The sequence below is a fragment of the Tursiops truncatus genome, chromosome 5 (assembly GCF_011762595.2).
Source record: "Tursiops truncatus isolate mTurTru1 chromosome 5, mTurTru1.mat.Y, whole genome shotgun sequence".
Classification (NCBI taxonomy): Eukaryota; Metazoa; Chordata; class Mammalia; order Artiodactyla; family Delphinidae; genus Tursiops; species Tursiops truncatus.
In genome coordinates, this window is record NC_047038.1 from 120,795,293 (window position 1) to 120,821,670 (window position 26,378).

Genomic DNA, 26,378 nt, shown 5'->3' on the forward strand with positions numbered 1-26,378 from the left:
CATAGCCAACTACTTAGTCTAATATATGTAATTAATTATAGACTTGCCAGCTTTCAGCAATTTTGCAGAAATTATTACACAAATAATGAATCATTGAAATCCAGAATCTCAGAATAATTAAGAAAGCTGTCAGTAATTCATGGGACTGAAAAACAAAGAAAATAAAGACCGAATCTGTCATGATAGCCTATTTTAGCTTTGCTTACAGCAAATTTTTTATCTAAATTAAACAGAATTAAATAAAGAAAATAAAATGAAGTTTTGAGCTAATTTTGTTGAGAAATGCCAAAAGCATTCATAACAGATTCAAGAACAATTTACCATGAACTCAAAAGTTAATTGCAAATCTGATTATAAATCACTAATATAATGGGTTGAACTATTTTATTTCATACCGATTTTAAACATTCTTCGATTTCTGTAGTACTTGTTGGTTATTTATTTGGTTGGTTTTTAATGTCTGTACCATTCCCAGAAGAGCATTTTTTTTCATAGTATGCACTCCAAATAGTATGATAAATGAAGGAGCAAATGACTGATTGGCATGTATAAGAGAAGGAATATTTCCCTTAAGTATTTTGGCTTGCCTTCTTGCAGCAGCATGTCAGAGTGACTAGGACCCACACCAGAGCCAGACAGTCTGGGTTTACATTCTGACTCTGCATCTGTCAGCAGTGTGAACCTGTACAGTGCACTTAACATCTCTGTGCCTCAGTTTCCTCATTTGAAAATGGGAATAATAATAGTGCCTGTCTCATAGGGTGTGGTGAGGATTAGATGCAATTTCATGTATAAAGTCCTTAGAACATTGCCTGACACATGATAAAGCATAAGTGATTTCCATTATTATTCCTTTAACACATATGAATACTCCATTTTAAGTAAAAAAGAAAAAGAAACTTTAAAGAATTTTGAACTTTCAAAACTATCTGTAATTAATTTATTTTAGGTAAGGTGAAGACTAAACCTTAAGAACTCCGCAGGATAGAAAATGTCATGCTTGCTGAAGAGAAACAGATACTCAGGAGACGTGACCATGAAGTAAGAGAATTCTGAGGTTTGGGGAAAATCCTAGTGGCAAGAGGTAGTACTGATGGGCAAGGCAGAAGCAGAGGGGAGAGGTCCCAAATCACAGAGACTCAAGAAAACCAAAATAAATATTACCAGTAGACACACCACAGGTCTGGTCACCATATGAACATGATCTTAAAAGATTTCAACTCAGTCTTTGAGAAATTTCTTCCCTATGGAATGATTTATTCCATTTCGTAAATGAACAGTGTAAAGAGATACCTATGGTCACATCCCTGAAGCCCATCTCTGATTTGTTCCACAGATGGGGTTCTCAGTTACATGCAAGTTAAGACTCAAACTAATAGAGTCCCACCTCCAGCACACCTTGTGTGTATGTCTTTCTGCTCCTACTTTAGCATCATGCCTGAAGGTGCAGGTGCCTGCTCGGCTGGCAAGTACCCGCATAGTTGCTATCACTCTGTAGAGCTTCCCCCACTTTAATGCTGTTGTCATTTGACATTTATCACTATATTTGCATTGCTGTGTTTCTTGTAGTAAAATTCAGAGGAAAATAAAACCTGGGTTTTATATTTCTTAAAAAAAGAAGATAGCATTATTCTTTTTTGCAGCAAAAAGTATTTTATTTTACCCTGGCTGTTTCATGCATGTTTGCAAGCTGCCCTCCCTGGTAGGTATGAGTTTGTGGGCTATGTTCAGAAGCTTTGCTTATGTCGAACCTTATAGAAAGTCATACCAGCTATTAACTTGGTAAAGATTCCAAAAAGAATGGAAATACCCAGGACTGGCTTCAGATGTATGCCTGTAGTATTTTATTGTTAAGAATGGCATTGGTTATTTGTTTCAGATAAGTAATTGCTATGATAAGAAGGGAGTAGACTGCAATTTTAGTTTGAATCTAAGGTGAGTACTGAAATTTTATTTTTTTTAATTCAGTATTTTTTAAACAAATTTTTAGTATTTATCTAGATGAGTCTGCAAACTTTCTCCTTTAACTGTTTATTTCTTTTTATATATATATATTTCCTTTTTTTTTTTTTTGGCTAGGTCGGGTCTTAGTTGCGGCGCACGGGATCTTTGTTGAGGCATGCGGGATCTTTTCGTTATGGCGCATGGTCTGCTTGTGTTTCTCTCTAGTTGTGGCGCTCGGGCTCTAGGGTGTGTAGGCTCTGTAGTTTGCAGCATGCAGGCTCTCTTGTTGAGGCGCACGAGCTCAGTAATTATGGCACGCCAGCTTAGTTGCCCCATGGCATGTGGGATCTTAGTTCCCCCACCAGGGATCTAACCCGCGTCCCCTGCATTGGAAGATGGATTCTTTACCACTGGACCACCAGGGAAGTCCTTTTTAACTGTTTATTGTCATCAGTTTTGTATACAACATACATACATATGATAGGCTTTTAATAAATGCATTATTTTGCATTGCTGGAATAAATCTTACTTTGCCATGATTCATATTGACACAGTTGGTATATTTTTCTAATATTTTATTTGAAATATTTTTTCTCTTTTTTTTTAAATTGAGATATAACTGACAAGTAACATTGTGTTAGTTTCAGGTGTACAATATAATGATTCAATATTTGTATATATTGCAAAATGATCACCACAATAAGTCTAGTTAACATCCCTCACCATACATAGTTACAAAATGTGTTTTCTTATGATGAGAACTTTTAAGATCTACTCTCTTAGCAACTTTCAACTATGCAATACAGTATTATTAACTATGATCTCGGGTAGCCTCAGCCTGCAGCGGCTTGAAGCAGGATTTCTGTTCCCTGCCAGAGACTGAGGTTGGGCAGCGGCAGTGAGAGCCCTGAATCCTAGCCACCAGACTACCAGGGGCCAGTGGCCAGTGACAACACCTTGGCCCATCAGCTGTGTAGAAATGAATTTCCACATAGAGACGGAAAGTAGAGAACCGAGTGAAGTGTTTATTAGGAGGAAAAATAGTACAGTATGTGTGGATAGTCACAGAGGTGGGCTCAGAGAGAGAGTCGCGTCCTCTTGGTAGTTTGAATCACTTTTATGGGGCATGTCTTCCGGGTTTCCTTTGGCCAATCATCTTGCTTTGCCTGTTTCTGAGTCCGTATCTTGTATATTTCAGGGTCCTCCCCTTTGTGCCTGCGCATCTCTTAGCCAAGATGGAGTCTAGCAAAGAGGCCTATGGGTAGTTGACATCACTTACTATGGGGTGGCGCCCCCTCCCTTTTTGATCTCCAAGGAGCCTTTCTGCGCATGTGTAGTTGGGAAGGGCTCCTTGATTTCGAGAATGAGGAATATGTGGTCTTTTATCTTATCTGGGTAGGGCCCAGCCTCCTCCATCATACTGCTTTTATGGAGTTTCTGCTATTATGGAGTTTCTGCTATTATGGAGTTTCTATCCACAGGGAAGAAACTGTTCAGCTTGGGGCCCATCTATCTCCTGCCTCAACTGTAGTCACCATGCTATGTACTACATCCCCATGTTTTATTTTATAACTGAAACTTTGTACCTTTGACCCCTCTCACCCATTTCAGCACTTCCCACCCCACTTTTTCCTCTGTTTTTAAGTGATTATTTCTGTAGATTTAATTTTTAATTTTTGTTCTTTGTCTCTATTTTATGTCAGAATCAGGTTAGCCTCATAAAATGAACTGATAAATTTCCATTTTTTATATTTGTTCCAAAATATCTAAATATGATATGTAGTATCAGTTCTCTGAAATCTGATATAATTTATCAGTTAAACCATTTGGGCCTTTTGTTTTGGGGAGAGTTAACAGTTTTACATCTTCTCAATTTCTTCTGTTGTTACTATTGTATTTAGCCATGACTCCTCTGGGCTAAATTCTTTAATTTTTCTTTTCTTATTTTTTTTTTTTTTTTTTGCAATAAGTTGTATATAACATATTCATGTAATTTTTAAAAATCTCTTCCAGATTTTTGGTTACATTCCCTTTCTTGTTTCTAACAGTATATTTATTTTTCTCTCTTTCGTTATAATTTAGTGTGATCAGGCTGAGAGTGCCTGAGGTACTCATCTAACAAGAGGAATGGTCTTGTCAATAAATCCTCTCCGCTGGCCATGATTCTTCCTCTCTTGGACAGTGCTTGGATGGGTACTGTCTAAATTTGTTTCCCTGACTCTTCTCATTCAGCATTTTGATAACAGACCAGACCCCTGCTGTCTGACACAGTCACACATTCTTCCTTTAGATATGTTAATGCTTTCTATCTTTACAGTCCAGTTTGGTTGGTCTAGAACCACTCTATTTAAGGTGACTTTACCTATTATTGGGTTTTGCTTTTAACATGAAAATAACATTTATTTTCTGAATTTAAAAACAATACAAGCTCGTTATAAAACATTTAAATATTCCAGATATTCCAGAATAGCATAAAGAATGTAAAATTGACCAGAGAACCACTAGCCAGTTAAAACCACTGTTAACGTTTTGGTAAACATCCTTCCAGATCACCCTCAATTAAAATGAAAAAAGTATCACATCATACATGACTTTTTATATCCTACTTTTTTACTCAACAATATGCTGTAGACATTTTTCCATGTCAGTAACTACAAATGTATGTCATCATTTTAACAGGTATGTATTATTGCACAGTATGTATGTTCCACATTTATTTGTGTTTAATTTTACATTTGAAGTATCAGAGGAAAATCTTATTTCCCTTATTTTTAAATTCTTGAAAGTTATCCCACCAGAATGTCCCCAGAACAAATACCCACTTTTATTTAAGTTTACCATGTGCCAGGCTCTCTGCTAAGACTATATGCATTGACTTAATTTAATCTTCTTACAAGGGCAGGGAGCCTGGAGTGAAAATCAAAATCATCAACCGTCTTCCAGGTGACAAGGTACCATAGATTTTCCACAAAAAGGTAATTTTTTCCCCACTTGTTTTCAAAGTGCTCTTGAAGACACCATTGACCTTTTAGGATGAAACTTCACTTCAACTGACATTTATTGGGCTGTTACCAACATTGATTTGAGATCTAGTTTCTTCACCTATAAAATAAGATAGTTGGATTAGTTGTTTCCAGGACTTTTTTCCAGCTCTGAAATATTTGATTCTGGGTAGAGGACAGTGTGACAGGTGGGTTTGTGCGTTTTCAGGGGGAAAGGGTAAGACAAAATGATTGTAAAATATTCCTTACCATCAAAGTGTTTATATCAGAGAGGACAAATATATAGACACCTCTTGAAGTATAAAAGTTAAATCTTTTAAATGGAACTTTATGAGCACACATAGGAGAACAAATTGACTAAAGAAGGCAAGGAAGGCCTCATGGAAAAGGTGGAAATTAAGCTGGGCTTGAAGACTAGATAACAGCAAAATGTGCAGATCTACAGATGTGTGGAGATTTAATCTGTGATTTAAGAGGGAAAGTAGATGGGATGGAAGGTGTGTCAGATAACTTGCATTTGTTCCTTTGGGTTCCCTCTTCACTGTGCTCCACCTTGAGTCCTCCTGCTCTGTGCCTTGGGAAGTTTACTTGCATTGGTAGACTTGCTTTTCCTCTGGCTTCCGGCTGGGTTCAGCTAATCTGAAAATAAGAGGGTAGGGGAAGACTGAAGTAGGAGTACCTGTTCCTGGCCCCTTCCTTGCCAAGTTTCCATGGCTCCCTCTACTGAAGGCACGGATCTTGTTTAGAGTTCAGCTCCATTCACTTCCCTCTCTAGATACCGGTAATGCTCCTTCCCCTTGCTCCTTCAGACCTAGAGGTCCCATCCCAAAGCTATCCTTCGGGTACTGCACCATGTTCTGGTGTCTCCCTAAACTTTGCCCATGTCTTGTAAATAATTCCCTTACTAAACTCTCCTTGAATTACCCAGTTTAATATGCTGTCCATTTTTTTAATTGAAGTATAGTTGCTGTACAATATAAGTTACAGGTGTACAATATAGTAATTTACAATTTTTAAAGGCTATACTCCATTTATAGTTATCATAAAATATTGTCTATATTCCTCGTGTTGTACAGTATATCCTTGTAGCTTATTTTATACCTCTATATCTGTGAATCTGCTTCTTTCTTGTTATGTTCACTAGTTTGTTGTATTTTTAAAATTCCACATATACCTAATATCATACAGTATCTGTCTTTCTGACTTATTTCACTTAGCATTATGCCCTCCAAGTCCATCCATGTTGCTTCAAATGGCAAAATTTCATTCGTTTTGTGGCTGAGTAGTATTCCATTGTACATGTATATCATATCTTCTATATCTACTCATCTGTTAATAGACACTTAAGTTGCTTCCATTTCTCAGCAACTGTAAATAATGCTGCTATGAACATTGGGGTGCATGTATATTTTCAAATTAGTGTTTCTATATTTTCGGAAATATACCCAGGAGTGGAATTACTGGGTCATATGTTAGTTCTATTTTTAGTTTTTTGAAAAACCTCCATACTGTTTTCCACAGTGGATACACCAATTTACATTCCCACCAACAGTGTACAAGAGTCCCCTTTTCTCCACATCCTTGGCAACATTTGTTATTTGTGGGGTGTTTTTTTGTTTTGTTTTGTTTTGTTTTTTGATGATAGCCATTCTGACCAGTGTGAGGTGATATCTCATTGTGGTTTTGATTTGCATTTCCCTAACGATTAGTGATGTTGAGTATGTTTTCATGTGCCTGTTGGCCATTTTTCATGTCCTCTTTGGAAAAATATCTGTTCAGTTCTTCTGCCCATTATATAATCAGGTTGTTTGTTTTTTTGATGTTGAGTTGTATGAGCTGTTTATATACGTTGGATATTAATCACTTATCAGTCATATCATTTTCAAATATTTTCTCCCATTCAGTAGGTTGTCTTTTCATTTTGTTGATGGTTTCCTTTGCTCCACACAAACTTTTAAGTGTTAGATTGCATTTATTTTTGCTTTAGGAGATGGATCCACAAAAATATTGCTGCAATTTATGTCAAGGAGTGTTCTGCCTATGTTTTGCTCTAGGAGTTTTATAGTATCCAGTCTTACAATTAGGTCTTTAATCCATTTTAAGTTTATTTTTTGTATATGGTATTAGAGAAATGTTCTAATTTCATTCTTTTCCATTAGCTGTCCAGTTTTCCCAGCACCACTTATTAAAGAGAGTATCTTTTCTCCATTGTATATTCTTGTCTCCTTTGTCATAGATTAATTGAGCATAAGGGTGTGGGTTTATTTCTGGGCTCTCTATCCAGTTTCACTGACCTATATTTCTGTTTTTGTGCCTGTACCATACTGTTTACTATAGCTTTGTACTACAGTCTGAAGTCAGGGAACGTGATTCCTCCAGCTCTGTTCTTCTTTCTCAAGATTGTATTGGCTATCTGGAGTCTTCTGTATTTCCATACAAATTTTAAAATTTTTTTTTCTAGTTCTGTGAAAAATGCTATTGGTATTTTGATAAGGATTGCATTGAACCTGTAGATCGCCTTGGGTAGTATGGTCATTTTAACAATATTGATTCTTCCAACCCAAGAACATGGTATATCTTTCCTGGGTTGTCTTCAGTTTCTTTCACCAGTATCTTATAGTTTTCCAAGTACACATCTTTTGCCTACTTAGGTAGGTTTATTCCTAGATATTTTATTCTTTTTGATGCAGTGGTACATGGCACTGTTTCCTTAATTTGTCTTTCTGACAGTTCGTTTTTAGTGTATAGAAATGCAATAGACTTCTGTATATTAATTTTGTATCCTGCAACTTTACCAAATTCACTGATGAGCTCTACTAGTTTTCTGGTGGTGCCTTTAGGATTTTCTGTTTATAGTATTGTGTCATCTGCAAACAGTAACAGTTATACTTCCTTTCCAAATTAGATTCCTTTTATTTCTTTTTCTTCTGTGATTACTATGTCTGGGATTTTCAAAACTATGTTGAGTAAAAGTGTATGCCACACATTCATAAAAGAAAAAGTGTATGCCATCCATTTTTTGCTATTACCTTGATACTGTATCTATGATTAAGGAATCATTAAATGTCTTCACATTTTAATAATTGTGAAATCATGATATATCTTATCCATGATGTATAAGGTCCACCATGCCCCTTGGACTCATACCTAAAAGCTGTTATTACATCAATGATGTATCATAATCAATGGTATCTTAGAATGGAAGAACTGTAGTACATAGTGAAAGATATTCTCAGGAAAGGCTAAAAAGACCCACTTCAGATTCTTGTGGAAATAAGAAAATTTGAGTTTTATTTTGTAGGCAACTGAGAGTAATTCTTGGGCTTCTAAATAGAGTGCCATAATTAGGCTTGTGATATAACAATAATCTTTCAACAGTGTGGAGGGTAGACTGAATATAGAGGTCTGAATACAGGAAGATCAGTTGGGCCGTTATTACAATAATTTAGGGGAGAAAAGTGATGATGGTCCAAAGTAAGGCAATTAGAGTAGAAACAAAGAAAATGGAACTGATGTAACAGCCTGATAAGGCTGTTATAGTTGTAAGAAAAAGCAGTTAAATCAGAATAGCACAAGTATTTAAGACTTTCAGAAAATCTAAATAGATAGGTACAGACCCACGGATCCTCCTTTTCCTAAGTGCTAAAACAATATTCTCATTTGTGTAGAAACCAGGGAAAGGTTCATACCAAGAATTTTGAAAGCCATAAATTGATAACAGTTAAAGTTGGGTTATGGGTAAATAAGATTTGTTATTATTCTTACTACTTTTGTGTATGTTTGGAATTTTCCACATTAAAAAATTAAAATGCAAAACAATTAAAGTACAGTCATCCCTCAGTATGCACAAGGGTTGTTTCCAGGACCCCACACAGATACCAAAATCCAGAGATGCTCAAGTCCTTCATATAAAAGGCATAGAATTTGCATATTCTGTATCTATGCACATCCTCTTGTATACTTTAAATCATCTCTAGATTACTTATGTCTAATACAATGTAAATGTGATGTAAATAGTTTCAGGCATGCAGCAAATTCAAGTTTTGACTTCTGGAACTTCTGGAATTTTTTCCCCAATATTTTCAATCAGTGGTTGGTTGAATCTGCACCTGCAGAACCCATGAATATGAAAGGCTGACTATAATGCTTTTTTTTTAATATGAAAAATGTCTTTCAAATACAGAAGGATTTGCACCAAATGGAATAAAAATTAGAGAGAGGCATAAAAATTAGCGGTTAAGAACACAATCTCTGAAAAGGGATTCCTGCACTGTTGATAGGAATGTAAATTGGTACAGCAACTATGGAAAATTGTTTGAGGTTCTTCAAAAAATTAAAAATAGAGCTACCATAAGTTCCAACAATTCCATTTCTGGGTACTTTTCCTAAGAAAACAAAAACACTAATTCAAAAATATGTGTGCATTGGGCTTCCCTGGTGGCGCAGTGGTTGAGAGTCCGCCTGCCGATGCAGGGGACACGGGTTCGTGCCCCGGTCTGGGAAGATCCCACATGCCGCGGAGCGGCTGGGCCCGTGAGCCATGGCCGCTGAGCCTGCGCATCCGGAGCCTGTGCTCCGCAACGGGAGAGGCCACAACAGTGAGAGGCCCGCGTAATGCAAAAAAAAAAAAAAAAAAAAATGTGTGCACCCCTGTATTCATAGCAATATTGTTTACAGTAGCCAAGATAGGAAAGCAACCTAAATATCCATCAACAGATGAATGGATAGAAAGGACGTGATATACATAACTACAACGGAATATTACTCAGTCATAAAAATAATGAAATCTTGGGACTTCCCTGGTGGTCCAGTGGCTAAGACTCTGCACTCCCAACACAGGGGGCCCAGGTTCGATCCCTGATCAAGGAACTACATCTCACATGCTGCAACTAAGAGCCCACATACTGTAACTAAAGATCCCTCATGCGGCAACAAAGATCCCACATGCCACAACTAAGACCCGGCGCAGCCAAATAAATAAATATTTTTTAAAAATGAAATATTGCCATTTGCAGCAACATGGACAGACCTAGACAGTATTATGCTAAGTGAAACAGAAAAAGACAGATACTGTATGATTTCACTTATATGTGGAATCTAAAAAATAAAACAAATGAACCAACATAAAACAGAAACAGAGTTATAGATACAGAGAAAAAACAGGTGGTTGCCAAAGGGGAGAGGGTGGGGGAATGAGTGAAATAGGTGAGAGAGAGTAAGAGGTACAAACTTTCAATTACAAAATAAATGAGTCATGGGGATAATATATACAGCATGGGGAATATAGTCAGTAATATTGTAATAACTTTGTATGGTGACAGATGGTAACTAGACTTGTGGTGGTGATCATTTTGTGTTGTATAGAAATATTGAACCACTATGTTGTACACCTGGAACTAACGTAGTGTTTTAAGTCAGTTGTACTTCAACAAAAACAAAAAGAAACAAACAAACAAAAAACACAATCTCTGAACAAGACTGAGTTCACTTATGAATCAGAAGTCTAAGATCCACAAAGTCTTCAAGCTGCCCATGACTCAGTTCTCTTCCTCTTTCTCCTAAATCACAGAAGTATAATAATTACAACAGCGAACACTTACAGAGCCTTGACTATGCACCAGAAACCATTTTTTAAAATTAATTTTTATTGGAGTATAGTTGCTTTATGATGTTGTGTTAGTTTCTACTGTACAGAAAAATGAATCAGCTCTACATAAACATATATCCCCTCTTTTTTGGATTTCCTTCCCATTTAGGTCACCACAGTGCATTAAACCACTTGGTTTTAAGTTTATTGGTTAAAATCACAATCCCATTGTGCTTCTCTATAATTATACCTAAGTCATCTTTATTGATTTTGGTAATTTCTACTCAGTATTGTGGGGATAGGCTTTGTTTTGGCATTTCCCTCTGACTTATTAAAAAGCCTAGAAACTTACTGAGTCCAAGGAGGCCTGTTCTTTATTTTTTATTGAAGTATAGTTGATTTACAATGTTATGTTAGTGTCAGGTGTACATCACAGTGATTCAGATTTTTACATATATATATGTATATTCATATATATTCTTTTTCAGATTCTTTTCCCTTATAAGTTATTACAAAACATTGAGTACAGTTCCCTGTGCTATACCATAGGTCCTTGTTGGTTATATGTTTTACACACTTGTTTTTGGCTGCACCATGAAGCATGCAGAACTTCCCTGACCAGGGATTGAATCCGTTCCCTATGCAGTGGAAGCTCGGAGTCTTAACCACTGGACCACCAGGGAAGTGCTGTTTATCTATTTTATATATAGTAGTGTGTATATGTTCATCCCAAACTACTAATTTATCCCTTCCCCACCCCCCTGCCCTCCCAACCCCACCTCCGTCCCAAGGAGGCCTGTTCTAATTCCAAACTGCTTAGCTGCTGAAGAAGAATTAAAGAATTGGCCTAGTTCACTAACAGCTGTAGTTCAGGGGTATGATTTTGTCTACTAACGTAACAATGATACTCTTGCTGGTCCAAATTGGGGCCAAGTACCCTCAGTGTAGGCCCCAAAGTTATAACATTTTAACTTATATTTGGGAACACACATTCCAAGACAAGTAGGAGGTGAGGTGGTGAGGGGGAAAGCTTCCTGGTGATCCACATGCTATGCCATATAGGGCTTGGTCCCTATCCCCAGATGTCCCCTTTCTTCATGGCTAATTCTTGGTGCCTTTGGTGTCCTTCACTACCAGGGCATCAGTTGGGACTGGCTCAATCTATTAAATAGATTTTAATAAATTGGAATATCAAAAGAGAAGAGGTCAAGGTCTTGGTTCCTTTCTACCCAGGAGGCTCCTTGTTTTCTATGAAAATTTTCATATGAAGAGGCATTAGGAAGGGCAGGCTTTGTCAAGCCACAAAATAAAGGGTAAGGAGTGCCTGTGTTCTTACATTTACATAATTAAGAGCAGCCATTCCAGTGGCTCTTCTCAGAAAAAAGACATGCTCTAAAGGGAAATTCTGTCTCCACGTAGAGTAGCAGCTGGCCAATTTTTAAATTTGTTTTTAAAAAATGTCAAGTTCTACCTAACGAGGCAACACATTATTCTTCCTCATTCCATTCTCACTGGGGAAGCGTACACATCACGTTGTATCGTTCCTGGCCTTTAGCTCCTTGAACCACCTGAATTAACCCCCTACCCCATTTTGTTACTACATTTTAAATTATTGGTTACAGATCTATCTCAACTACCTAGGTCTTAGAAATATTTGAATTAGGCCTAAGGAACTTTCTCTTGCCTCATATTCCTCTAATTATTTATTTTTCTTTCTTACCTATCTAGACTCCAAAGCAGTTTGTGACCTCCTATTAGTATTTTATCAATTTCATCAGCTTGGATTTTATTTCTCTTGCAGTTATTCTTCTCCCAGAGAGTAAGCAGCTATTCTTTCTTCATTTCAAATCTACAGACTCAGTTTCTGTTACATTCTATAGAATCAGGTTTTATTTTTTTAATTAATTAATTTTTGGCTGCATTGTGTCTTCATTGCTGCATGCAGAATTTCTCTGTTTGCAGCGAGCGGGCGCTACTCTTCGTTACAGTGCGCGAGCTTCTCATTGCGGTGGCTTCTCTTTCTTGCGGAGCATGGACTCTAGGCGCGCAGGCGTTAGTAGTTGTGGCACACGGGCTCAGTAGTTGTGGCTCGTGGGCTCTAGATCACAGGCTCAGTAGTTGTGGTGCACAGGCTTAGTTGCTCTGTGGCATGTGGGATCTTCCTGGACCAGAGATCAAACCCGTGTCCCCTGCATAGGCAGGCAGATTCTTAAACACTGTTTCACCAAGGAAGTCCTGGTTTGTTTTGTTTTGTTTTTTGTGGTACACGGGCCTGTCACTGTTGTGGCCTCTCCCGTTGCAGAGCACAGGCTCCGTGGCCATGGCTCACAGGCCTAGCCGCTCCGCACCATGTGGGATCTTCCCGGACCGGGACACGAACCCATGTTCCCTGCATTGGCAGGCGGGCTCTCAACAACTGCGCCACCAGGGAAGCCCCCTGGTTTATTTTTTTATCACACACAATACCTCTGTTACTTTCCAAGTATGTAACGTTCCCCTATTTCTGTTGCTTAAAAGACTTTAAAGGTATCTTGGGTCTCCTATCTTTGTTATTTCTTCACAAACTTTGGTACACTACACATGTAGGCATATAAAACATTTCAAACATTGTAGACATGTAGAAAGTGAAAGTGTCCCGCATTATCCCTTCCCCCTTCACATTACTCAGAGATAACCATTCTTAATATATTGATATGTGTCCCTCTGAATATTTCCAAATCATCATTCTTTCAAAATACGCTTTAGTTTTTACCCTATTTTTAGAGATTATGCATTTTATAACATCTAGGTTGGTCAATCTGGGTAATTATTCATCTTTGTATGATATTAAGCTCTTTTCTTGGTTTTTCTTCTATACTAAACACTCCCTTCTTGGTAGCACATCACTCCTTCCTCTTTGCTGTAACCTGCTCTTCCCTCTCCTCCAATTCTCTGGCTCACATGAGTCATTACATTGTTACAAATGCTACCCCTTCCCCCAGGCAGAGTTGACTAGTCGAAGAGTGAATTTATAACACAAATTAGGCCAATCATAACACCCCACCATTGCTGAACTTTGTTGATTTGTCCAGGTGTGGGCACCTGACTTAGAACTCATCCTTCCCTGGGATTACATAAACATAGGATCATGGGAGTCATTACCATTACGGTGGCAAAGCCTGTAATATGTCAGTGAGGGTTAGAGTTTTTGAAAGTCATGTTTCCTAGACTCTTCAGAAAGCAAGTGTTGACAGAAAATTAATCAGTTCATCTAAGAAAAAGAATGGAAAATTTCATCCAAGCCAATTTGAGGGTTGTAACCGGGGAAGAGCATATCAGAAAGCTCTGAGAACTGTTCCACCCACTAGAAGCCAAAATACAGCTATACAAGGTTTTTGAGACAAAAAAAGCTGTACATTAGATGATGTATGATTGACAGTTTACACAATCTGGATCTGCAAGTACAAAGTGATGGTCATCGTGACCCCTTACAAGATCAAGAAGAAATTTCACTTGCATTTTCTCTATTCTATTTCCAATAGAGAAAATGCAAGAAACATTAAACAAGGACCTAGAAGAACTAAAGAGGAAACAAGCAATGATGAACAACACAATGAATGAAAATAAAAATACTCTAGAAGGGATCAATAGCAGAATAACTGAGGCAGAAGAACGGATAAGTGACCTGGAAGATAAAATAGTGGAAATAACTACTGCAGAGCAGAATAAAGAAAAAACAATGAAAAGAATTGAGGACAGTCTCAGAGACCTCTGGGACAATATTACATGCAACAACATTCGAATTATAGGGGTCCCAGAAGAAGAAGAGAAAAAGGAAAGGACTGAGAAAATATTTCAAGGGATTATAGTTGAAAACTTCCCTAATATGGAAAATGAAATAGTTAATCAAGTCCAGGAAGCACAGAGAGTCCCATACAGGATAAATAAAAAGGAGAAACATGCCAAGACACATATTAATCAAACTATCAAAAATTAAATACAAAGAAAACATATTAAAAGCAGCAAGGGAAAGACAACAAATAACACACAAGGGAATCCCCATAAGGTTAACAGCTGATCTTTCAGCAGAAACTCTGCAAGCCAGAAGGGACTGGCAGGACATATTTCAAGTGATGAAGGAGAAAAACCTACAACCAAGATTACTCTACCCAGCAATGATCTCATTCAGATTTGATGGAGAAATTAAAACCTTTACAGACAAGCAAAAGCTGAGAGAGTTCAGCACCACCAAACCAGCTTTACAACAAATGCTAAAGGAACTTCTCTAGGCAAGAAACACAAAAGAAGGAAAAGACCTACAATAACAAACCAAAACAATTAAGAAAATGGGAATAGGAACATACATATCGATACTTACCTTAAATGTAAATGGATTACATGCTCCAACCAAAAGACATAGACTGGCTGAATGAATACAAAAACAAGACCCGTATATATGCTGTCTACAAGAGACCCACCTCAGACCTAGGGACACATACAAACTTAAAGTGATGGAATAGAAAGAGATATTCCATGCAAATGGAAATCAAAAGAAAGTTGCAGTAGCAATTCTCATATCAGACAACATAGACTTTAAAATAAAGAAAATTACAAGAAACAAAGAAGGACACTACATAATGATCAAGGGATCAATCCAAGAAGAAGATATAACAATTGTAAATATCTATGCACACAACATAGGAGCACCTCAATACATAAGGCAAATACTAACAGCCATAAAAGGGGAAATCAACAGTAACACAATCATATTAGGAGACATTAACACCCCACTTTCACCAATGGACAGATCATCCAAGATGAAAATAAATAAGGAAACACAAGCTTTAAATGATACATTAAACAAGATGGACTTAATTGATATTTACAGGACATTGCATCCAAAAACAACAGAATACACATTTTTCTCAAGTGCTCATGGAACAGTCTCCAGGATAGATCATATCTTGGGTCACAAATCTAACCTTGGTAAATTTAAGAAAATTGAAATCGTATCAAGTATCTTTTCCGACCACAACACTATAAGACTAGATATCAATTACAGGAAAAAAATCTGTAAAAAATACAAAAACGTGGAGGCTAAACAATACACCACTTAATTGCGAAGTGATCACTGAAGAAATCAAAGAGGAAATCAAAAAATACCTAGAAACAAATGACAATGGAGACACAACGACCCAAAACCTATGGGATGCAGCAAAAGCAGTTCTAAGAGGGACGTTTATAGCAATACAATCCTACCTTAAGAAACAGGAAACATCTCAAATAAACAACCTAACCTTGCACCTAAAGCAATCAGAGAAAGAAGAACAAAAAAACCCCAAAGTTAGCAGAAGGAAAGAAATCATAAAGATTAGATCAGAAATAAATAAAAAAGTAATGAAGGAAACTATAGCAAAGATCAATAAAACTAAAAGCTGGTTCTTTGAGAAGATAAACAAAATAGATAAACCACTAGCCAGACTTATCAAGAAAAAAAGGGAGAAGACTCAAATCAATAGAATTAGAAATGAAAAAGGAGAGGTAACAACTGACACTGCAGAAATAAAAGAGATCATGAGAGATTACTACAAGCAACTCTATGCCAATAAAATGGACAACCTGGAAGAAATGGACAAATTCTTAGAAATGCACAACCTGCCAAGACTGAACCAGGAAGAAATAGAAAATATGAACAGAGCAATCACAAGCACTGAAATTGAAACTGTGATTAAAAATCTTCCAACAAAGAAAAGCCCAGGACCAGATGGCTTCACAGGTGAATTCTATCAAACATTTAGAGAAGAGCTAACACCTTTCCTTCTCAAACTCTTCCAAAATATAGCAGAGGGAGGAACACTCCCAAACTCCTTCTACGAGGCCACCATCACCTTGATACCAAAACCAGACAAGGATGTCACAAAAAAAGAAAACTACAGGCCAATATCACTGATGAAAATAGATGCAAAAATCCTCAACAAAATACTAGCAAACAGAATCCAACAGCACATTAAAAGGATCATACACCATGATCAAGTGGGGTTTATTCCAGGAATGCAAGGATTCTTCAACATACGCAAATCTATCAATGTGATAAACCATATTAACAAATTGAAGGAGAAAAACCATATGATCATCTCAATAGATGCAGAGAAAGCTTTTGACAAAATTCAACACCCATTTATGATAAAAACCCTGCAGAAAGTAGGCATAGAGGGAACTTTCCTCAACATAATAAAGGTCATATATGACAAGCTCACAGCAAACATCATCCTCAATGGTGAAAAACTGAAAGCATTTCCACTAAGATCAGGAAAAAGACAAGGTTGCCCACTCTCACCACTCTTATTCAACATAGTTTTGGAAGTTTTAGCCACAGCAATCAGAGAAGAAAAGGAAATAAAAGGAATCCAAATCGGAGAAGAAGTAGTAAAGCCGTCACTGTTTGCAGATGACATGATCCTATACATAGAGAATCCTAAAGATGCTACCAGAAAACTACTAGAGCTAATCAATGAATTTGGTAAAGTGGCAGGATACAAAATTAATGCACAGAAATCTCTGGCATTCCTATATACTAATGATGAAAAAGCTGAAAGTGAAATCAAGAAAACACTCCCATTTACCATTGCAACAAAAAGAATAAAATATCTAGGAATAAACCTACCTAAGGAGACAAAAGACCTGTATGCAGAAAATTATAAGACACTGATGAAAGAAATTAAAGATGATATAAATAGATGGAGAGATATACCATGTTCTTGGATTGGAAGAATCAACATTGTGAAAATGACTCTACTACCCAAAGCAATCTATAGATTCAATGCAATCCCTATCAAACTACCACTGGCATTTTTCACAGAACTAGAACAAAAATTTTTGCAATTTGTATGGAAACACAAAAGACCCCGAATAGCCAAAGCAATCTTGAGAACGAAAAAAGGAACTGGAGGAATCAGGCTCCCTGACTTCAGACTATACTACAAAGCTACAGTTATCAAGACGGTATGGTACTGGCACAAAAACAGAAAGATAGATCAATGGAACAGGATAGAAAGCCCAGAGATAAACCCATGCACATATGGACACCTTATCTTTGATAAAGGTGGCAGGAATGTACAGTGGAGAAATGACAGCCTCTTCAATAAGTGGTGCTGGGAAAACTGGACAGGTACATGTAAAAGTATGAGATTAGATCACTCCTTAACACCATACACAAAAATAAGCTCAAAATGGATTAAAGACCTAAATGTAAGGCCAGAAACTATCAAACTCTTAGAGGAAAACATAGGCAGAACACTCTATGACATAAATCACAGCAAGATCCTTTCTGACCCACCTCCTAGAGTAATGGAAATAAAAACAAAAATAAACAAATGGGACCTAATGAAACTTCAAAGCTTTTGCACAGCAAAGGAAACCATAAACAAGACCAAAAGACAACCCTCAGAATGGGAGAAAATATTTTCAAATGAAGCAACCGACAAAGGATTAATCTCCAAAATTTACAAGCAGCTCATGCAGCTCAATAACAAAAAAACAAACAACCCAATCCAAAAATGGGCAGAAGACGTAAATAGACATTTCTCCAAAGAAGATATACAGACTGCCAACAAACACATCAAAGAATGCTCAACATCATTAATCATTAGAGAAATGCAAATCAAAACTACAATGAGATATCATCTCACACCAGTCAGAATGGCCATCATCAAAAAATCTAGAAACAATAAATGCTGGAGAGGGTGTGGAGAAAAGGGAACACTCTTGCACTGCTGGTGGGAATGTGAATTGGTTCAGCCACTATGGAGAACAGTATGGAGGTTCCTTAAAAAACTACAAATAGAACTACCATATGACCCAGCAATCCCACTACTGGGCATATACCCTGAGAAAACCAAAATTCAAAAAGAGTCATGTACCAAAATGTTCATTGCAGCTCTATTTACAATAGCCCAGAGATGGAAACAACCTAAGTGCCCATCATCGGATGAATGGATAAAGAAGATGTGGCACATATATACAATGGAATATTACTCAGCCATAAAAAGAAACAAAATTGAGTTATTTGTAGTGAGGTGGATGGACCTAGAGTCTGTCATACAGAGTGAAGTAAGTCAGAAAGAAAAAGACAAATACCGTATGCTAACACATATATATGGAATTTAAGAAAAAAAAAAATGTCATGAAGAACCTAGGGGTAAGGCAGAAATAAAGACGCAGACCTCCTAGAGAACGGACTTGAGGTTATGGGGAGGGGGAAGGGTGAGCTGTGACAGGGCGAGAGAGTCATGGACATATATACACTAACAAACGTAGTAAGGTAGATAGCTAGTGGGAAGCAGCCGCATGGCACAGGGATATTGGCTCGGTGCTTCGTGACAGCCTGGAGGGGTGGGATAGGGAGGGTGGGAGGGAGGGAGACGCAAGAGGGAAGACATATGGGAACATATGTTTATGTATGACTGATTCACTTTGTTATAAAGCAGAAACTAACACACCATTGTAAAGCAATTATACCCCAATGAAGATGTTAAAAAAAATAATAATAAATAAATAAATTTTAATTCCTTTAAGGCCAAATGCTGATGCTTGTTGTAACCTGTTAGGTTGATACAACATTTTTGGAGAGCAATATGAATTCCAATATGTATAAAAAGTGAAAGTTGTGTTGTATTCTATAAACCATTTAATTCCATTGCTTAAAATTTATCCTGAAGTAATTATCTAAAATATGAAAATAAATTTCTCTTGAATGTATGCATTAGAGCATTATTCATAATAGGAGAAAACTGGAAATAACCTGAATATGTAGCCATGGAGAATTAGGTATTGAAATATATCTACTTAGTGAAATATTCTGAGGTCGCTAATGCTACCAATGTTGATGTGATGCTCTAGGAAGGACACAATATTACATAGAATTTCTGCCAAAAATGTACAAGTTTAAAAGTGTTGTATCAACATAAGAAGTCCAGAATAATCCTAACAGCATCGTAGGAAACAATCAGATAAACCAAATTAAGGGATATTCTTCAAAACAACTGTCCTTTACTTTTGAGTGTCATTGTTTCAAAAGACAAGCTGAGGAACTGTTTCAGATTAAGCTGAAGAGACATGACAACTAATGCAATGCATGATCCTAGATTGGAAAAAAAAATTTATAAAACTAATTATTCGAACAATTGCCAAAATTTGAATATTGATTCGATGATTAAATTTTAGATAAAAGTGTTGAATATTACATTTCCTGATTTAATTGTGTTATGGCTGTGTAAGAAAATATTTTCATACTTAGGAGGAACATGTTGAAGTATTTAGAGCTCATTATGTCTGCAACTTGCTCTCAAATGGCTCAGAAATAATGAAAGATTGAGAGACAAGGCAACATGTTAACGATTGTTTACTTTAGAAGGGTTTGTGGAAGTTACTATTGCAACTATTCTGTAAGTTTGATAATTTTTCAAAATAAAATGTTTAAAAAGTATTATCTAGTCTACAAACAGTGTCCAAAATATTCTCAATAAGAGATCACGTGAAAAATACAGTTCAAAACTGTATGTGACCTATAATTGTAAGAGCATAAAATGTTGGCATATTGATGTATTAGGGTAGTAGGGAAGATTTTCCTTTTTTAAAAAAAAATTTCTTTAATGATGTTTGTTATATTGTGTTTAAAATGAAACCATTATATAAGATTAAATGCATTTAAAAAATCACCAAGGGGCTAAAAAACAAAAAAAAACAAAAAAAAAGAAGAAAAGAAAAAAATCACCAAGGGGAAGAACAGTATAAAAACAATAAGAATAATAGAATAATTTTTAAAATTCCAATTCTACTCCAGGGTTCCTTAAACATGTTTTGTTTGTTTGTTTGTTTGTTCTTTTTTTTTTTTTTTTTTTTTTTTTGGCCACGCGGCTTGCAGGATCTTAGTTCCCCAACCAGGGATCCAACCCGGGCCCCTGACAGTGAAAGTGTGGAGTCCTAACCACTGGAACGCCGGGGAATTCCCTCCTTACATTTTGAAAAACGAAAGTTTAATTTATAGATCCAAACCAGTTTAAGCTGTTGTCCCATCCCCTAACATGAAAGGTTTTGCTGAAGTCCAGCTCCAAGTTAAAGAGCAAATAAATAACAAATTCCTCTCTTGGTATGGGTGTGATTTCTTTTTTTTTTCTTTTGATGGAGCTGAACACAAGGCTTTTAAGTAATATTATCTTCTATCAGATATCTGGTTTAATCTCCCAAAATAAGAACATAGTTCCAAGTTTCTTTATGAGTACTTTAAATACTTTTACCCCCTAGGCAGTTTCAGAAAATAGCATGAATTTCCTATATTTAACATTACCTTTTTTCGGCTCTTTGAAAAAAAAGTTTTATTGTGGTACAGTTGACATGCAATGTAACATTCCTCTTTTTTTTTGGCTGCGTTGGGTCTTTGTTGCTGCACGCGGGCTTTCTCTAGTTGCAGTGAGCAGGGGCTACTTCCTTGCGTTGCGCAGTCTTCTCATTGCGGTGGCTTCTCTAGTTGCGGAGCACGGGCTCTGGCGCACAGGCTTCTGTAGTTGTGGCTCGCGGGCTCTAGAGCGCAGGCTCAGTAGTTGTGGCGCACGGGCTTAGTTGCTCCTCTGCATGTGGGATCTTCCCGGACCAGGGCTCGAACCCGTGTCCCCTGCATTGGCAGGTGGATTCTCAACCCCTGCGCCACCAGGGAAGCCCAACATTCCTTTTTAAGACAAAAAAATAAACAAAAGTTAATAAGTTAAAATATTTAAATATTTTCACTTAAATATTTTTAGTCAAGTATCGCTCTGCTCTTCAAGTATTAATTACATTTAGCTAATCCTTTTTGTAACTAACAAAACAATAATTTCCCTTTTCTTCAAGTATTAATTACATTTAGCTAATCCTTTTATTTATTTATTTATTTATTTTTTGAGGTACGCGGGCCTCTCACTGTTGTGGCCTCTCCCGTTGCGGAGCATAGACTCCAGACACGCAGGCTCAGCGGCCATGGCTCACGGGCCCAGCCGCACCGTGGCATGTGGGATCTTCCCAGACTAGGACACGAACCCGTGTCCCCTGCATCGGCAGGCGGACTCTCAACCACTGCGCCACCAGGGAAGCCCTAGCTAATCCTTTTTGTAACTAACAAAACAATAATTTCCCCTTAGTTTTAAAATTTCAACAATGACTGCTGACATTTTCCTATATATTGCCCAAATCTCTTTCAGAATGTAAAAGTTAAGCTCTAATAAAGGAATAGGATCGTGTTTACTTATCTTGCCATCTTATTTTACTGTACAATAAAATAGGTATTTAACTCTCATGTGAACCTATTCTCTTACCTTTCAGGGAGGAAAAGCATATAAGCCTATATGGAAAAACTTTTAAGCAAGGTCAGATTTTTTTCTTTAAGGTTCTGTTTCCATAAATTGCCTGGCAATTAAACTAACAGTTTGTTTCATAAATCTGCCCAGCATAGTAATTTTTTTCATTTTCCAGAAGTCACTTTTTATAAGCTAAGTACATCCAGTCTGCTAATACGCATATCTAGATCAAACCCTTTTCCCCTTCTTAAAACCTGATAATCTCAGGCACTGATATGATAAAAGTATAGACCCGTTTCTTAACTTTCCATTTCAGAGCTGTGAATACTGTTGGTCAGTTTGTACTAAATGCATCCACAGACCTGACAAAAGCTCTCCCCAAATAGTAAGTCTTTAATAGTGATTTGTCATTTTTTAAAAAGATATAAATGGCTCTCTTGCGAGTATTATTACCATTATTTTATTATTTATTTTTAACAAAACAATAATCACGGTTTTCCATTAGCTACTTGAAACACATAAGGTGATATCTGAGAATTTTTAGTACATCCCATGTTTCTGAGCAATGTCCTGAATGAGGATTGGTATCTCTCAAACTCTGAATTTAAAATAAGAGTTTAGAGGCAGGTGAATCAAAAATTTCTAATTCACAGGTCTCCAACAATGCTGTTGGAGTAGAAAGGCACATGGCAAGTCCTGGGGAAGGTAGCCAACCAGACCATTCCTGTAGATTGGTGTTTCCTCCGAGAATCATCACAATCTGAGGACACAGAGAAAATCCAGTCCACAGGGGTAGTTTTCTTTTAGCCAAGCTCATAGAGTGTAAGTAAAACAAACTAAAAATTTAGTGCCAGTTAAGATGGACTCTGAGCAATATAACTAGTCTAGACATTCGTGTATCCATATCAGCCCTACATATATACAAATCAATACCAGAAGATATGTTCATCATATGGTCGCTTGGTAAACCTGGAACCAAACAAGGAGAATTAGTTCTGGTGTCCTCAAGAAACCGTCCCCAATGAGGGCCAAATGGACCAGAGATCCATATTTTTGCACCAGGGCACTCTGTCCCTAGAACAAAACTAGGTGGTCAAATATTGTCATTCTGGATTCCTCTTTTATAGATGGTAAGCAGACCAGCTCCCACCCATTAACATATTTCTTTAGACAAGTTCAATATAAGCACTTACTCATGTATGTAACAATGAAAATCCAATCATGCTTCCCTGAAGTTCCACCCAAATCTCTGAATTTTGGGTGTTTACAATCTTGTGGGTTATTTCTAAAAGCTACTGATCTCATCCCACTACATTTAAATTTTTTTCTAATTTCAATTTTAAAAGGTAAATTACATTTCTTTATAGTATCTTATTGTTGACCCAGCATACTCCTTATATGAATTTTTCACATACTCTTTGCAGATTATTTCTCAGTATTTCAGACAATTATCTTTCTTATTAGGCAGTCCAATTACAATCTAGTCAATATTATATAGTGTTAAGAGCCCTGAAGACAGAACTGTGTTCTTGGGAAAGTTATTTAACCTCAGTTTCCTTATCTATCTCAGAATGTTGTTTTGAAGATAAAATGAGGTATTATCAATGCACATGAACTGCTTAACATGATACCTGGTATATAGTAATTTTCCTATTACATTGTTAGTCCTAAGGCTAGAATTCTGTGAAGTTTTAAAAATCTTGGTTTTTCCCAAATATTTGTTGGCATTCTACCTACAAATCATCAAGGACCTAACATTTTGCTAGTGGAGGCAACCAATGATTAATTAAATAATATTTAATATAATACTGGGTTTAGAGCTAGAGTTATAAAGTGGCCTGAAGAAAAATAAAGCAGGGTTAAGGAGATAAAGAGTAATGAGCATGGTAATTTAGATAGGGTGGTCAAGGAAGCCTTCCCTCAGGAGATGGCATTGGAACAGAGATCTGAATGAAACAAGGGAAGAAACGAAGTGACTGTCTCAATCGTCAGGTGAATGAGTGCTTGTTTTGGCTTGTTAGCTGCACCCTTTCTGTTCTTAGTCACACTTCTTTATATGGGTAGTGAACTATTTATATATCTATGACTTAGGATGCCAAACAGAACAGTCCAGAAAGGAAGTGCCTGGGCTTCCCATGTCCTTTAAATATCCTTCAAATATTACACATTTCCCATTACTAACTTAGTACTTCTTGAATTGTCAGTTTTGAAGTCCTTCAAAGAGATACAGGCATTTTGGAAGACCCTATCAGAGGAAAGCAGCTCTGGTATGGAAGAAAGAATCTTGGAGTCAAGAGAACTGGGTTTGAATTCCAGCTCACCCATTGGCTGTGTGGACTTGCCTGTGTCCCCTACTTTACTGAGTCTGTTTCTTTATCTATAAGATGGGGGTGATAATTTTTAATTCACATATTTGTTATAAAGGTCAAATGAATTAATTGATGTGAAAAATATGTGGTATGTTATAAGAAATCAATAGTTGACTCTGAAAGCTTGGAATATCCTTAAAGATAATGGGCGGGGGTTGGTTCTCTGCACAGAAGAATTCTTAAGCATATTACACTATACAAAAAGTAGAAATAATAAATTTATGTTAATATAATATTACATCATGGTAATTATAGTTACATTGAGTGCTTACTATATTCTAAGAACTATTCTAAATAAGTTACATGGATTAACTCATTTCTCACACTAACCATGCAAGATATGTACTGTTATTGTGCCTATCTAACTGATGACAAAATGAAGCACAAAGAGACTAAATAATCTGCATGTGGTCACAGTAAAGGGGAGAATTGGGATTATGAACCAAGAAAATTTGACATTGGAGCTCATGCTCTCACATACTAAACTATATAATTGTAATTTAAAGGATTATTTATCCTGTTTGAAGCCATCATTTTAGGTCTTTCCTAAAGTAACATCACTGTAGAAAGTGACAATAACAATTTAAAAAATAGAGTATAAAGTATAACCAAGTTTAAAAAGAGAGTGAAAAAGGTTTTAAAAAAAGTGTTAACTAGAGGTTGGTTTAGATTATATCTAAAGTTAATACCCAAAATGAAAATATTAAGGATCATTTACTTTATTATGCGATTTCATATCTTCAGTCTCAAAACCTATTCATTTTAAGAAAAAACGATTGCTTAGTACTAATCCAAGTCTAAGAAAGGCAACTAATTTAAACAGAATGTCTAAAATTCCAAGGCCTGTTTTTTTTTAAATCCTAGACAGTGTAGTAGTAATATTTTTATAGCAGATGTGATCAGTTTGAACCACAGTTGAACAATGCCCAGCAAGACAATGATTTTGATTATTTAGAAAACCTAAATAAAATTCCAATGACAAAATACATGATAAAAATGATGTGCTGTTTTTATTATGATGCGTTCTATTAAATTATTTAAAGTCTCTTTACCATGAGTTAGATCTATAAAGACTAGTGATATACCAGCTTCAGGATTATATTAGGTAGAGAAAAGATCATGACTATTTACAGATGCTAAATGATAACCAATCATTCCAGGCATTTATTTATTTATTTATTTTCCAGGATTTTAAATAATAGTTACCATGATACTATGCTGGGCCATTAATTATGTATTAACTAGATAACTCCAACAAGTAGAATAGTGTTTCAATACCATATCCCATTTCAAATATCTTTTTTATTACTCTTTCCTTTAAGTACAAGCACAAATATGGTAGTAATGTAACAAATGTACTTTTTTGTGCATTAATAGATTAATAAAGAATAAAATATTTCGCCCATGAGCCATGGCCGCTGAGCCTGCACGTCCAGAGCCTGTGCTCCACTACGGGAGAGGCTACAGCAGTCAGAGGCCCGCGTACCGCAAAAAAAAAAAAAAAAAAAAAGAATAAAATATTTCAGATTGGCAAAAGCAAAACAACCATATACACACATAGATAAAAACCTAATCACCAAGTCTTTGACATGGTAGAGTCTAATGGTAATATTAGGAAAAGACACATGAATGTGTCATAAAACACATGCAACAAAGCTCATAGAAAATGGAGAGAAATTAAGCTCCAAAGAGGAGTATATATATATACTTCTACTATACATGTATAGTAGAAGTACTAGGATGATTGACAAAAGTGAGGTGTGTTTTGATCAAGAGAAAAGTTAAAATAATGGAAGCTATTATTAAAAGGAAGTTTTAAGAACATCACTGGTATTCAGTCCCACTGAAATCTCTTTAAATCTCTTTTGTTCTATTATCTAGCAGCATTGGGAAAATAATACATATATACTATCTCTTCAAAGAAGATAACAGGATACTACTTTTAAACAACAGAAAGTATCACTGAGGTCGACTATAATTACTTTGGATAGGTTAACTAAGAGTAGATAGTCTAAATAGAAATTCATTTATCCATTTATTTTATGTTTTCAGAATTCTTTCTACTTTAAACCTACTAGAGCTAAGTTTGTCAAAAGCTTTTATTAATCGTGTCTGGAATCCAGGTAAACCAAAGCCTATGATCAGGCAATGGTTTTGAGTTATTACAGCC

The 26,378-nt window shown here is 36.4% G+C and overlaps 1 protein-coding gene across 1 annotated transcript in view; it reads left to right on the plus strand.

The window, feature by feature from the left end:
• The window catches only part of EIF4E (eukaryotic translation initiation factor 4E), a 113,075-nt gene that overhangs the window by 36,727 nt on the left and 49,970 nt on the right, over positions 1–26,378 (plus strand). The window lies entirely within an intron of this gene.